This window comes from Chaetura pelagica, unplaced genomic scaffold, assembly GCF_000747805.2.
Source record: "Chaetura pelagica isolate M959 unplaced genomic scaffold, ChaPel_1.0 scaffold425, whole genome shotgun sequence".
Lineage (NCBI taxonomy): Eukaryota > Metazoa > Chordata > Aves > Apodiformes > Apodidae > Chaetura > Chaetura pelagica.
Genome location: NW_009953205.1, coordinates 5,627,256 through 5,643,839, shown reverse-complemented (window position 1 = coordinate 5,643,839; position 16,584 = coordinate 5,627,256).

Sequence of the window (16,584 nt, the reverse complement as noted above, 5' to 3'; positions counted from 1 at the left end):
ATGCCACCACACCTTGGGGTTCAGTTGTCCCCACAGCCTTTTCTACCTGAAGCCCAGGCCTGAGACCAGCTTCCTATTTCAAAGAAGTAGTCATCGAGCTGGCAGTTGGAAGAAAGATTTGCCTTGCAGCCAACATACCCTAAAGGGTTAAAAACCTAGACGTTACTTCCTGAGTCAGGTTTATGAGTGTCTCATATTTGGAACTGGCAGAACTCTATACCACAATATGGACTCAGACCAGAGAGAAACAGGTTCCGAGATTCAGAAGTGTAAAGCCCTGGCTGCACAACTGCTGGAGGGACTGGCTGCTGCTGGAAGAGCTGGAAGGTCCCCTCTCACAGCCATGTAGACATTTTCTGAGCACACTCCTGCTGAGGAGGGGGGTCACCCACCCAGGAGCATCTTGCTCTGCCTTCCTCCTCCTGACCTCAGCTCCCTCCTCCTACCCAGATCTCCATCCATGCTGATGAGGCAATGCTTGGCTTTCCCTGCACAGGCAAACCCTGTGTTCCCACACCTGATGGGCCTCAGACACTGCCATAGCAAATACATGGCAAAAAGATCTGCAGTGCAGAGGGCCAGGCAGGAGCCAGGTGGGACAGAGCCAGGAGATTTGGGGAGTGTTAGACTCCTACCTGCCCCTGCCCAAGGGCTGGGCTGCTGCCCATCACAGCTTCAAGGGGCTGCCTTTACACACACATCCAGAGCATCCCAAACAATCCATTACCCAGATCATTGGGAGACTTGTTTCCCTACGCACATTGACAAGTATTAAGAAGTAAGAGTGAAAAAAGCTCCTGAAACAAGATAGGAATTACAGAAGTGTATTTCCCTCTCAGAGAGGAAACTTGGTTTTCATTAATTAATATATCAGAAGAAACATGTCTTGTTATCTGGCTTCTTAGATGGTAGACTTTGGTTCATTAGCCTTAAAGCATATCAACTGGATAATACTATTTATTCCATATAGAATAATGATCTACTTTAAAGGAATACAGTATTGCCTGTGCAGGAATGAATTCGACCATTATTCACAGCTTAAATTCACACTAACCCATGTAAGTGAAAGATACAGAAATAAAAGGATTCAAAGAAAGTAGGTCCTGGGAAGAAAGGCAGAACCTAGGTACCCATACCCTGCAGCTACTGCAGATCTGACTGTAGATTAATTACCCATTACTTTCAAGTTACACTACGCAGATTCAGAGCCTTTCCTCTTTAGCCATATTTAAAGAAAAAAGTAAAATGAAAGCTAAGCATGCTCAGCTCCTCTTTCGAGGTCAGTAAGAATATTAACATTAGATTTGGAGCTTTCCGTCTAGTTGAAAACAATCTGTTGTACTGATATTTAAGGTATATGTTCATTGAATTAGTTCAGAGCTATGCTGTAGCAGACAGCTCCACAGACACTTCAGCCCCTTCAGAAACACCACGATTTTAATCTTACAAGCCTGCAAGAGCAATATCTCTGCAGTGCTCAACCTATACTGTTGACAATAAAATTATAAAAAAAGATGCTTTAAACATGCAGAAGCTGTGTCTGAAAATTAAATATATCAGTCATTAATTTTTTTCCCCAAAATTACTAAAAAGCAACAGTCCACACTAAAGACTAACTGTTTGTAAAATTGGATTTTTAAAGATGAAGTCTTTTTTAAGCCAAGGCTGGTCAAAAGGAGCATTATAACAATTCTACAACTGGAAAAAAATAAAGCCTCTTAGCTAATTCACCTCTATAAAAAAAAGGATTTATGCTGCTCACATCAGTGTTTCAGATACTGCAATTTAAAAGAGTGGGGATATTACATTAAAACCCAACAAAACATGAGGCTCTGGAGAAGTGGGGCCACAGGTAATGAGGTACTGAGCCTCCCACCCAGAGGTGAGACTGCCCACGGCATGGAGTGCAGACCTTACCACAGTCACCAGCAGACACAAACGAGGCTCCAGTCCCAAACCAGCCACTCACAAACTGCAGGAGAAATTTCCTTCTCTATATTCACTAAAGGTAGTATGGAGGAGTGAGAACTTTCGTTAACGTATTATGGCCACTCTCTGCTCCCAACAAGCTCCAGGTAGGGAGAGCTCAATGCTCCCATCCACATCCACCTCCACAGCTCTCCAGGACACCAGGGCACATCCCTTAGTGTTGGAGACACAACAGATGATCAGCAGAGCTGCTTCAGCTGCAGAAAGTCAGCTCTCCAGCTGCTCACTCAGAGGCTACCACCCTACCATCTTTTAGGAGGAGGAAAAAAGTTTTCTGTTTGACATTTCAAAGGAAATTGTTTTCCAGAGTGCCAGTTTACAACTTCTGTAGCTGAGTGCAGTTCTGCTTCCAGCCCTGGTTGGAAACCTGACTACTCAGAGGCTTCACCACATTCCCTCCCCTTTGCTGTGCTAGTGAGAAACCATGTCAGCTGCTAAGTGGCCTAATGCAAACTGATGTGGCAGTTTCAATTCAATTGCCACTGCACAAGTAACACTGCAGCAAAAGTCAGCACTGTGATTGGCATTAGCTGGAACTGTTATTGTCATCACTCACGCAGCGCCATTGAGGTGCACGGGTCTTGTTGCCTTCCCAGCCAAGCGACCAGAGAGTTGATGTGCGTGGCTCCATCACAACATGTCAAAGCAGCACACTTTAGTGCGGCACATGCTGTCCCCAGTCTGAGGGGGAAGAGAGTACTTCAGGACAGCAAGCCTGCTCCCTCTCACAGCTGCTAAAACTTCAAACAAGATCCACATAAAACAAGTTAAAGTAAGAAGACTGTGATTTGCAAGTCACTAGGAATATTTCTGGGAAAGGAGCAGTGCCAGGTTAATCATGCTCCAGGAGCCTGGTGGAGGAGGTCAAGTTTATTTTCTCTTGTTAAATCAACAGGGTATGCGCTTCACTGGCATATAAGCACCTGTGGTTGCTTCCAGCATTATAACTAATTAGAGGGCTCTTAACCAGTGGTATTTTGTAGCTTTTCTGAAATTAAGGAGTGATAACCAGCTAAGCCAGGAAGTCAGTGCTTGCCAGAAACCGAGCAGGCAGGTGAGGCAGGAGCAGCCCTGCCCCACAGGCACCTGCAGCAGGGAGCTCGGGCCCAGCAGCAGCGCTGCAGCCCTCGGGCACCAGCACGTTGCTCCCACTTGTAACCAGTCTAATTTTAAATCACTGGGGGGCACACAGACCAGTTCTCCCAGGAGCTGATGGAAGTTCAGGAGAGCTGCACTTGGGAAATCTGCCTTTACTGAGTTTTATCTCATTGTTCCCGGGTTCCTTCAGACCATCCCCACATTGCACTCTTCCCTCTTTAACTTTTGACATTTAGGCACTTACCAGTGTGATCAACAAAGCACCTGCCGCTCCCGTGTCCCCTCTGCAATGAGGAGTCACACCTGGAAGCAGCCCCTCTCCCAGCCAGGGGGCCCAGCTGGGCCTCGCCCCTCCATAGCCCAGAACCAAGAGCAATTGCCAGCACCTGGGCTGCCCCCCGGCTGCAGGCGCCCATGCCCGGCTGGGGAGAGGCCTCACCTGCTGCCCTAGGCCCACTTCTGGATTTGAGGCGTGGGGATCAGGTTTTCCACTTTAAAAGAAAAGGAAAAATGTAATTTTTCCTTGCTCCCTGCTGTTGAGAGCTGCAGAGGTGCCTGCTGGTGCCCCAAAGCACCCCCAGGCCCTTGGCAGCCCCTGCCCAGGGGCTCCCCACTGCGGCCCAGCCTCCCTCACCTTCACACTTCCTCACTTCTTTCCACTATGCTTGTCTAAACATGGCCTGTTTTTACCTTCAGACCTGAACATGTGTTTCTTCAGGTTAATTTTTTTAGTCTTGCCCATTTTTTCCCCTGTTATTTCTGTCCTCAATGAGGTTTGCAATAGCTACTAATGTACTGTCATTTGCAAATGTAATTAGTGTGTTTACTTCTTTCTTTCTTTAGCTCATTAATAAAGATGTTAAATAAAAATATGCCTTCCTCTGCTAACAACATCCTTGAAATAGTTAGGAAGATGGGATCCTAAGGTAATAGAACTATATTATTGGACAAGACTTTTCCTTGCATCTGTCAGCATTTGCCATGCTCATTGTGGACAATTAAAGCACAAAATAACTTTCTCGCTTCACACCCAAAACAATCTTCTTCCCTGTTCTGTACTTGCATGTATAGGATACATACATAAAAAGCAAGACTAGACATCAGCTGGCAGCTTGTTATAACAGACGTAGCAAGGTTTTCTCTGCATTACATGCAGAGGAGTAAAGTGTAGCCATTTGTAAACCTTCTAACATACAATATGCCTGTTTTCAACAAAGGATAGGAGCATGAGTGCTTTTAAAACTTTACTTACTGTGATTACTGTAGCTGTATCCTAATACAACAGCTTGTATGTTTATTACACGACCATAATTCAGCATATTGGCTGCATACACTAATGGATCCAGTATTTCCCACGACTCACTAGCTATCCTTGCTCCTTTGATTTTGACAGGGCTGGGAACACTGAGCAGTTCATGGCATTGCCTTGCTGTTGGGACAAAAGGATGTGCACTTCTTTTCACCTTCAGGAAAATGTGCTGAAATTAACTCATGGCTCTAGTGAATTGGTGTGAAATGAAATAATACTGGTTTCCCTTAATTTTCTATACACAGAAGAGACAGCAAAGAGAAATGAAATGCTTACAGAAAGGGGGAAAAAAAAAAAGGAAAAAAAAGGAAGAGACAGGTTCAAGGATATGCAGAGGCTAGTTTATCAAATTAATCTCATTTCTTCATCTCATGCTCAGCTATTTAAGAATTTAAATAATACATTTATTTAAAGGAGAGCCTTTTCTCTTGGGGCCTTCTGGCATTAAAGTGTGTGGAAACAGAAGTTGTCTTTTTTCTTTGTAACGTATGAAGGAAGACTTAAGATCACTGGATGCACATTTGGGTAATCATAAATTAATTGTAATGTAAACTTTCACAACATGTTCAGAGCATGTTGAGATTTTGTTTGATTTTGAATTGCTCCAAAATGACATCTAATTATATACTAGTGATTAACATGTTGGTTGCTACTAAGAAACAGCAACCAAGCAAACATTACAATTCAGTATTTGAATTTACTATGGGTTGGATTTGTTGGATTTTTTGCTTTTTGTTTTTAATGCACAGGGGAAACATGGTGGTAAATTCAAATAGTTAGACAGGCACTGCTAAGATTTTTCCTCATTTGTGAAGATTAGGGGTTACATCACCACAGGAAGGAAGCGAAGGCTGATCTTGATGGCTCCTTTTTTCTTCTTTCTCCCTTTTTTTTCTTGTTCTTTCTTCCCCCCTTCTGGGACACAGTTCATTATCGGGACGTGCTCTACATGTGAGGGTCTGACTTTCCTGCTGGAGGTTCAAGATCTTTTGGGACATGAGGCAGGAGGGTGCACGTCAGCACCTTGCCTGGGTCATCGTGCCATGGTTCAGCTGCACTCCTGTCTGGGCCAGGGGACAAATAGGGACCCATGAGCAGCCCCAGTTGGGCCGGCTTCAAACTCCACCTCACCTGCAGAAGCCCCGTCCTGAGTTCCACTCTCCAAGCCTGGCAATTTGCCATCTCTGTAGGAAAACACGTCTCTCCTTCGACCTGAAGCTTTGACAGAAAATGGTGCCAGATCTTTGGTACCTGAGTGATTCATCAGTCCTTCATATTTCCACCCATGTGGTTTGGAAAGAATTACTCAAGCAAATAGGAAAAATCAGTAGTTAGAACAGTATGTGCTGCTTTCTGCAGCATTTTTGTCTGATAACATGGAAATGGTGTGTCGTCCTTGGCTGCAGACAAAAGCTGGCTGATGCCTACCTGGTCTGAGGCAGTGCTGGGGGTGAGGGATTGGTTGGCACAGAGGACTAAAGCATATGCCTGTGTGTAGCATTTCCTCTGTTACTCCTGCTTTAGTGCAGTACTTCTTTGAAATTAAAGTTTTTTAAGAATTGGAGGAAAACCATTATTTTCAGCAAAAGCTGAAAATAAAGACTTAATGAGGTCTAATTTTTCCTCTCTGAGCCAAATACTGTCCCACATTAGCTCACTTTTCTATTCTCACTGGAGTGAGAATCACTGCCCCCCAGCCTTAGTGCTTTGATGTTAGCTGGAGATTAGCAATGGTCTTAACTGGAAGAAATGAGGGCTTGGTTTTCTGTGGAGACACTGTTCTCCAATTTGGGTTAAGGGAACAGGATTGCATTTCCTTACACTGGCTGTGTTTGGGCAACTGGTGTCACACGCTGGATGCCAAGCACTGTTAAGAGTGCTGGGGTGGGACTGGCCAGCAAGGGACAGTATGTCAGCATCTCTCAGCCCCTTCCCAAACAGGGGTTTAGCAGTTTCGCCTCAGCAAGGCACACTTTTGGGTACTGTCCTTTCCAAAACAAAGCCCAAAGCACAGCACAGCCTCTCCAACTTCTACTTAGTCAAACAGAAAAATTGGCAGGACCAGCCATTTTTTTGCATTTTTTTAAGTATTTATATTTTAATTGCAAATGCATGAGGCTGCTCCACCGACCCTCGCACAGGTGGAGATTCCTGAACTCCCTGCAGCAAACTGGAAATGAACATGGCCATGATACTGTAGGAAGGTGACAGCATTTCCACTAAAGCAAATACCACTGAGCACCCAAAGGCAGTGGCTCTGCTCCTGCTTCTGAACATCAAAAAGGTTTTGCCATTAACACCCATGGAAGGAGAGGGAAGGAGCGGGCATTAAAGAATCAACATTTACAATACTACAGACAAGGTGTTTCTCCAATAAATCAATAGTGTTTGGAGGCTTTAGCTCAGTGGAAACATGGGGTGAATCAATGGGTTTGAAAAAAATGCCAGTTTTTCAAAACTATTTGAAAGTGAACCTTTTCCTCAGTGAGCTGTGTTGGTGATGCCAGTGCCACCAGTGAGGTTTGAGAGGAGACACACAAAGGACAACTGGTGCACATCGCTCCACAGGGAAGGTACACCTTGCTTTGGCACAAGCCATGCAAATACTGATTGATCATAAGTAGCTTTGGAGACACCTACATTTTTCACAGCAGGCTTCTTTATAGCAAATCACCAGTTGTCTTCCCTGGGAGCAGACCTGTATCAATGCTGTTCCCATTGCACAGGGTTTTGCCTTCCACCAGCAGCACAGCTCAGGAGCAGCAATTCTCTAGTGAAGACGGATGTACCTCAGTCACAGACACTGTGTGAGAGATTTTTAACAGAAGAGAGATTTTCTCTGTTGGGATTAATAGCTCCATTTTTCTTTATTACTCCTTGGGTTTCACTCATTCATGCATCAACCTCTTTCAAACAGAAAACAATTGAGAAAATAATCCCAGAAGAATAAAATCTAAAAAATAATAAGGAAGCACAGTGGCACAATCTAAAGAGAAATCACATTCTGTGTTGCAATATCTCACACAATTTAAGAACATGTTTTCTCCACAAATTCATTATTTCTAAGAGAAGGGGTTTTTTTGTTTGTTTGTTTTCTCTAGCTTTATTAATAATAGGCTTGATTCACCATCAAATTATTTCAAGTTTAGACAGTTGGAATTTCAGGAGCTACAGCTCAGATTTTCAACGCCCTCAGTCCATATTTATGCTCCTCAATAACTAGCTGATACTCAGAAATGCTGAATATCCATTATTGTCTCCTCTATGCTGTTGAAAAGCATCAGCAGACTAAATATGGAGCTAAAGGGTTAAATCAAGTTCCTGTTAAAAGAAAAACTGCAGCTGTATGTTTGTGTATGTATACAGAGTTATTACATGCATCTAGACGTATGTATCAATTCCAAAATATTTCAGTTATCACTAAGGTTCCCACATTCAGCAGCTTTTTTTGAAGATCAAATTTACTTTCAGTCTCATCTATTGAGATGTAACTTACCCACTACTGCTGTCTGCTCAAAAGACAAAGCTTGCAGTATCTATGTCTATACAGATAATTGATGTGTAATAAATAGAATAAAACCTTGTTTCCAGCCTTCTTCACATTTGGAGAATATGCATATCAAGTAAGGATTAATGACTGTGAGCACAGAGAGTAATTTTCATTGATTTCTTAGTGATATCAGTAAGTGAAGGTTCTCAGATACATCTGCTGCACAACCCAGTGCCATAGAAACCTGGTATTATTTTAAATCATGAGAACTCTAAGAAAAGCATAAATAATTAACCCCCAAGAGAAGGGTGTTTTGTTTGCACCTCTAAGAAAAAAAGGCTTCTCAGTCTTTCAGTTCCTGGGGGCAGATCCTCCCCCGGGGTGATACATTTGATTTTCACTAGTGGTGGAGAGCCCCTCAGCTCACATGTACGTACTGTGAAGTTTGCCTTCTCCACGTGCACTCAGCCTCCTTCCACACAGCTCGGTGGAGCACTAATAGAAATCCTGGTCATAAACAAAACAAAAAACAGACTGACAGAGAATTTGATGAACAATTTGCATCTGTACACAGTTTTCCCCTCTGTTTGCACCACTGAAATGGGTGACCTTTTGTATTTAGACTTCAGTTTGCTTTTCCTGTCCTCTTGCCCTGTAAAACCTTTAAAATATTAAGAAAACTACATCTGCTACATTGTGCTCTAAATGTATTGTCGGGTCTTTGTAAGTGTTACTTCATACATTAAATGAGTAGTTTGCTCACCAGGTAAAACTACGTTTTGTTGCTTACCATGTCTGTCTTTGCACAACGTGTAGTACATCGGCATAAATAACAGTGTGTTATATAAATAATTACACGTACGAAAGGCTGTAAAATACCAAAGATATATCTGTACTTTTACTTATGAGAACATTTTTTAAATGATTGCTTTGTTCACCACACGGTTTTTATGTGTTGAACGGGGCGCACGCAGAGAACGTTTTCTGAAGTTGTTGGGTTTTTTTTCCCTTTCCTCCAGGTCACACTAACATTATAGTTAGCAAATTGATAAGGTTCCACTGTTAAGCTTTATTACTTGTGACACAAGCCTATGACACTTTATAAAAAGAAGTAATCCAGAACAATCTCTAGGTAATTAACACCTAGATAAACAAACATAAATTTCTATATTGCATTTATTTGGACTACCACTCAAATATGCGTGAACCATGCTTTTTTAATTAAAAGATAAATCTATGTGACACTTAGCCTCAAACTTAATTATTCAGCATAGTATAATAAAAAATAGAGCCCATTAAATGTGTCTTGCTCTGTATTTCTGTATTAACAGCAAAACAGTTCACTCTGGGATCATTTAAATTTTCTTCTTCCTCTTTTCCTGCTATTTCCCTGTTCACTGAGACCCTTTTGGTTAAAAAAAAAACAACAACCCACAACAAAAAAGCCCCCAAACAATACTGTGAGCAACACCAACAGGTGAGAAGCTGCCCAGCTTCTCACAGCCCTTATAATGCTCAGCTGGGTGGCATTTTAATACGACAGGAACACCACAGTTTTACCTTCCCTCCACCCCCTCCCCAGGCTTCCCCATGGAAACATACTTCCACTGTGGTGGATCATGCCAAGCAGTGATATCCAGAAATGAAAAACACAATACTGGAAGGTAATTTCACTGGGATCATGCTTACAATACACAAGGTGAGATTTTTATAATATACCGTTACAATACAGATGTTAAACAGATAGGGGAAATAGTCATTTCCCAAATTACAATAGACAGAGGGGTTATAGTCCTTATAAAAGTTTCAACAAGAAACATTATCTTAAGAGCCGAGAGCAGCTTTTGATCTTAGGTGGGAAGACTCTCATCAAGACACCCACCACCTGCATCAGGAAGACTGCTGATCTGCTGCTGGGAAACACACATCTCCTCAGACAGACTTAGGTGAGACAACTGCGGGTCTCTCAGACTTTCTTTCCCCTTGGACTGCCATGATGTTACACATTGTGGTACAAGGCCACTTGGTGGCCATTTTTAGTGTTTCATAGAGGATGTATGTACCGTCTAGTGCCCACTTTCCCACAGACATTCGGGACCATAAAGGAGACTGTGTTTGCCAGCATTTCTGTGGAGCTGCAATGAGATGGTCATTGCTCCTTCATTGGGCTTTTACATTTTGATTTATTGTCTATGGAAACCAGAAAGCACAACAATCTTTGGGAAAGCTCCCCACCCTTCTGACCCCAAGCAGTTGTTTTTCCCCAGCTCCAGGGCACAGTGATTACCTCAAAGGACAATGATCCTGCAGTGGGGCAGAGTTCTGCTCTGAGCCTGGAGCTCATCCATCCTCAAGCAACATTTTTACACGCTACCATTTTGTGCCTAAGAGCAGCAGTTCCCCCCGAGAGAGGGCATGAAGGCCTAAACTTTGCAAAACATGAAAACTGTTCATTAACTTCTTGAATTTGGACTAAAATTAAATGCATTAGAGATTTTATTTGCTGCAGATGAAGAGACCTGTGTTGCCTACATGCCAGTGAGCCTGGCAGCAGCTCCCTGATCCCCCTGCTGCCTGCACTCCACCAGGCCACAGCCAACACTAGCTCCTCACTGCAGCTCTCAGCCGTGGAATAACTGAATTTCCATGATACTATGCTTCAGTACTTAACCCTTCTAGACAATTTTTGTACCTTTTTCTACTGGAAAATTCAACGTACAGCGTAATTTTATTATCACGGGTATGATGGCTCCATCTAATGTTAAAATTTCCCTTTTCTAAATGTGTTTTCCTTCTCAACTTTTTTTTTTTTTTTTTTTTGTGGGAGGCCACATTCCTTTTTCCTCCCCATACCTGCTGTAGTTTCTTAGATTTGGTGCATCTTTTTTTGATGTTAATAATCTTTACTGAAAAATTCTTTAATTTAGTTGCTTTCAAATGTGCAAATAAAACCTTAAACAGGAAGACTAAAGATTCATCCAGGACAATGGGAGCGCTCTCACACTTGCACATTCTTTGAAGTGTGGACAGTTTTCTTAACAGGCACCATAACAATAAACCTCACAATTTTCTAAAGCCAAATATATGATCTATACAAACAATTTTTTTTAATGTTAAAACATGACTTTATACATCATAGTGTATGATACACACTTCAAACACTTTCAAATCAAAGCTTGATAGACCCCAAGACTTCTTCTATAGTACATAAGTAGTAGTATATAAAACAATTATTACTACATGCTAAAACAGTTTTCCACAGTCTTTTAATTAAGCACAATATATATAATATATATATGTATATACTGTATATAGATTTCTTCAGATTAATAAGTGGACTGAGCACACAAACCCAGCATAATACACTCCAGTAACTGCCTAACAACTGTGATTTTACTGACATTAATTTTTTTTTTAAATCTGACAAAGCTGCAGAAAATAATGTTTTAACTGTTCCTAATAAACATAAGCAAGTAGGAAAACTTTTTTTCAGAGGTAGAGGTTTTATTGCGTAAAACACTGGATAAAACTGTACTGCTTCAAAGACATTTTTATTCTAACAGCAGAAAGAAAACAGTCATTGCTGAAAAAACAACTTTTAATACTTCTATACCAGAATAAAGTTCTGTCAACTGATGTATTATAATAATAAATAATGACCAAGAATAAACTTTAAATACAAAGATTTCTAATTGTTACAAGCATAGCAACAAAATCCTCTACTCTATTGATCTCAGATTTCCTCCAAGATAGAAATTTTTCTTTGTGTAGGAATGTAGACAGTATTATGACCAGTATCACAGACTACAGAAGTTACAGAGAAAAAACTTGACATGTTTAGATATGAGAAGCATGATGATATTCAGAAACTGACAATGCATCACTGCTGCTGTCACTTGTTTGTATTACAAGTTACAAATGTTCTGGAAAAAAGGGCTATGTCAGAGGGGAGGAGAGGGACAGTAGCACCCGACCAAATGGAATCAACACACACATCACAAGGAGCGGGAGATGTTTCCAGTGTCACAAACAGAATTATTGCCTGTCGTATCTGAAAATGCTCAGAAGACACAAAAGAATACTGAAAGAGCTCAAAAAGTGCAAGAAATGGAATGTGGAGGGTGGTTTGGGTTTTTTTTTTTCCTCTTTTTTATTTTTTATTTTTTGCTAAGATACTGAAGGCGGCGCAAACACACAAAAGCAAGCGACTGACACAGTCACCAAACACAGTAGTGCAGTTAAAATCCTAAAGCTTACTACAGTCAGAAAGTTTCAATAACATTTCAATCCTTTATCTAGGATCATAGAAACAGTTGCATTAAGTTTATCAACTCGATTTAAGTAAGGCAGTGAGAACTATACTAGAAAAACAAGAAAAGCAGCTTGCTCTGTGCCAGATGGGTCCAAGTTACACAGTGACCTCATTTAAACTGAACTTCAGTTGGGTGACATCCTTTCCGACAGCATTTGCAAACCGAATTCCTTATTAGCCTGAGAATTTCTTTCCAGTCTCAGGGTAGCGCTAAGAATTTTATTTACACTGATTGCAGTTTAGTATTTTTTGTAAACTGCTTTAGGCAGAGCTGAAGTTTTAAGGCCCTGGGGTTTTACTCTGTGCTCCCAGCCTGCAAAGAAATATTGACTTTTTTTTTTTAATATTTTTTTTTAAACTTTTTTTTAAGTCTGCATGATTTTGTTTTAGAAGAAGTTAATACTTCTCTACCATCAAAATAAACAGCACCAATTTTGCTTCTATTAAAGGAAGTACATTAGAAGGCTAAAATTTTATGCCAGAGAATTTCAGAATAAACCTTTAGATTTTATTTCTTTTAAACTTTTTTAAAGTATGTGGTTCATTATAATCTCTCAGAAGCTTCCTATGTGGCAAAGACCTTACTAAATTTGGAGCATCCAATCAGTAAAAAAGCTAAAATCTGCAAAAATATAGAAGACATTTGTTTTACAAAACCAAAGAAATATCAGCTAAAACACTTTTTTCATTAGAGACAAAGAGCAGGAAGTTTGGATTCGTATTTTAGGTCAAGCTACTTTATAAGAGCTTGCTCCAGAATAAACTTCTGCACTATGTCTGTAACACTTACAAAAACTAACATATGAAAATCAACCATTACTGGGGAATCCTTCATTCAAGTTAGAAAAAAAAAAAAAAAAAAAAAAGGAATTTAAAGGAAGTTGGAAAGAAAACAACAAGAAAGGAAAGAACAAAAGAAAAAAATATTACCAACCTTCTATGTAATAAAATTCTGTTTCTCACCAGTATCTTCTATAGATAAGGCTGACTAGTTTCACTAAACAATATTTCTACATATTGTACTTCTACTTTTTTAGCAACTTACTTCTTCATCAACAAGGAAAAAAAAAAAAAGAATAAAAGCATTTCCCTCAATACTGCAAGATGATTACAAAAAATGGAATTACATTTCAAATCTGCCACCACACATCGGGCTGCAGATTTTTTCTAACCACTGATTCATTTGGTTGTATATGTAAATTAAAAAAAAAAAAAAAAAAAGAAAGAAAGAAGATGTAATATCACAATACTTTTCAATATAGGTCAGTAGTGACCCCAGCTTACGGGCCGTCTAGGGTTTCTCCTATACTGCAGTTGCAACACCACTTGAATTGATTTTCTCTGCAATGACAGCTCCAGTCAGACTGGCACCATGGCAGTCTACCAACACATCTCATTACTATGCTAGGCAAATGACAGCAGCTGGTGTCATATTATAAAGGTGTTTTCAACAATGAAAACACAGCCCCTCAATCTTCAAGGCAACACTAAATCGTTTAGACAGTATCATTTTTCTGTTAAGAGCATTATTTTTGGACAAAGACCACTTTAAAGTTTGAAATTGCCCTGCTTTTTAACTAACTAACGACCTCCTAACATTTTTAAATCACTTTATTATCCCACCTACATTGTTTGGAAGTACTTGTTGCCAGGTAACAGTTTAGCAGCCATTTTCAAGGCCTGGAAATGTATTTTGTGTGTGCAATATATATATTTAAAAACACACACACGTATGGAATGTGTGTCTTGTGTGTGTGTGTGTGTATTTAGATATATATTCAATGTGTGTACAACTGAATATCTCTGTATGTGCCAAGATACATGTATTTGTACACATGTGTGTACACACACACATATTTGCACGTTTTCAGCATCCTGTACACTTTGGGGAATTCCCACACCACTCTTTTGCTCGGAAGGCAGTTAGCTGACCCTCACTCACACACGTGTCTCAGCCCGGTGCAAAGGGTGCTGCAGTACAGGGACGGAGCCGTCGCGTCGCGTCGCGTCACTCCTGGGCCTTGCCGCCCTCCTCCGGTAGCTCTGCCGAGCCCCCTGCTTTGACAGCTGCAGGTTCATCCAAATTCCCAGAAGCTTCTGAGTCAACTCTGGAGCGCTTGAACCTGCGGTCAGGATACTGGCTGTTGTCAAAAGGCATGCGATGGACACAGAGAACATGGGTCTTCAGATTTCCCTTCTGAGAGGCACTGTATGGGCAGTATCTGCACTGGAAAGGCCTGTGACCTGCGTGACAGACGAGAAGCCGGTTAGTTGGGTTGATGTGCCGCAGGCTGCAAACCTGCCCGTGGCACAGCCTGACAGAACCAGAGAACCAGAACCAAACACAAATCCCTCCTACTGGATGGAGGATGGTGCCATGTGTCTTCAGCAAGAATAAGAAACCTGTGCTGTTCATATGATGCCTAGTTAAAGAGTCTCAGCTTCAGGTTTTCTGGAGAAGTGCAGCTACTTCATCTCCTTCCTCATACCCTGCTGTAAATCCATCAGCCTGTGATCCAAACTAAACTCCTGCAAATACAGTGCGATCGTGTCCAAGACTGCCTTCTCTTACATTTGTTAATTATCTTTTTTATTGAAGAGCAATTCAAGGATGACAATGTGCAGACCTCGAGTCTAATAAACACACTTTGTCTTTGGGTGGGTTTCTGAGCAAAGAAATGTATGCTTTATTTTAATCACACAGATTACTTTTTAATGGAAAGAAATAATGGATTGAGATAACCATGGCCTCAAACCTGCAAACATTTACTCCAGTGAGATTACTCCTGTGAGTAAAGACACGCAAGCACACAAGTGTTTGCTGGACCGGGGCCCAAGGTTATCACTAGCTTTAAAATAAAAAGTCCAAGCTAGATTAGAAAAGGAATGTTAATGCACAAAATCTGATAGATGCACTTCTTGTGGGTGAAATAGCAACCGACTGCAAAATGAAGGCATGAATGAAAGATATAACTTCTTAGTAAGGCCATCAATATACTCTCCCATATTTTTCAGATTATTGTGACTTTGAGTCTCCATGCTGTATCTGGATTTGAAGGTTATGTTTCAGCAATCACATTTCAACCTATGCTGGGAAGTTGTTGATGTGTTTTACTGGAACTTTATGAGCTTTGTCTCTCAAATTAACTTAAACCAGGACCATCTGAGGTCAAATGCGCTTAGCTTGCTTTAATTTGCTCAAATAAATGAATAAATAAATGTGCCAGACCATCTACATAAAGCCCGGATAAGTGAAAAACAATACCCTCTCTCCACATTTGAAGAGCACATTTTCCTTTGCTGTCGTGGTACTACCTAGTAGGCATAAAACAGATGCTGGTTTAGCAGAGGAGGAGGACTATGCTTCCTGCTATGTGGGAAGGGTCTGGGACTATCTTGTCTCAATTTTAGGTGGTATTTAACAGAAAAGCAAATAGACCCTTCTTGTGCACTTGTCCAATGTTACCTGTACTAGACTGGGAATGCTACTGTAGTCCTCACAGCAGAGACAGGAGCCTGGATAACTGTTGGTTTTATCCTCTCACTGTTGCTGGCACACCAGCATATCTAGCAGAGTAGATACATCTGAGCATGGAATAGTGCTCTGGATGCTCAAATAAGCTGCCCTTTTTACTGTAACATCAAAACTACTGCTTGAAGGCTGAGCCCCCCAAACCTATTGCTTGCTTCCCAGAGGAAAGAAGTGTTAAGTCCAGTCTAAGCCACAGGTCTACAGGCATGTTTCTTTTCTCAAGGATGAAAACCTCCCCTTTCCACCCTCTGCCTTTACAAGTTGACAACTGCCAGAAGTGTGACCACCCCCTCCCTAAGACCTCCAATATGCATGTTTATACATAAATCTTGGGATGGAGTGTGGGTCTATCTTCTAGTTCTCTTCTGGGTTAAAGACAGACATTTTCCTCAACAACATAAGGAAAAAGAAATTAAATCTGTAAACTGCTAATCATTACAAAGTCAAATTTCAGTGGAAAATTTCCTAGAACTGCAATGGAAGAAACCTACATAGCTAATGTTACAGAAATTGGATTGGGCTTCTATAGAAAAATTTCAGCTGGATGATTTAAGGAAACAGTCAACAAAGAGACTGAAGGTGTTCCTAGTGCCTCTTAGAATCAGTCCTAAAATCAGTACAGAAGCACAAATATGCATGAAAATCTTTGAATATAATAGTTTTGGAACTGCAAGCACTCTTAAAACTGTCTGGCCATGAAGAAGGTCCAGAGAAAGTCTAATTTTCATTGTTTCAGAAAAACTAGAAATATTTGAGAACGGAAAAGTGTCTAGAATAATTACTACATCTCCCTTTTGTGTGTCAGAGATGGATAGTCACCAAAATTCACATCTGGGTTCTGGACTCACTCTTTC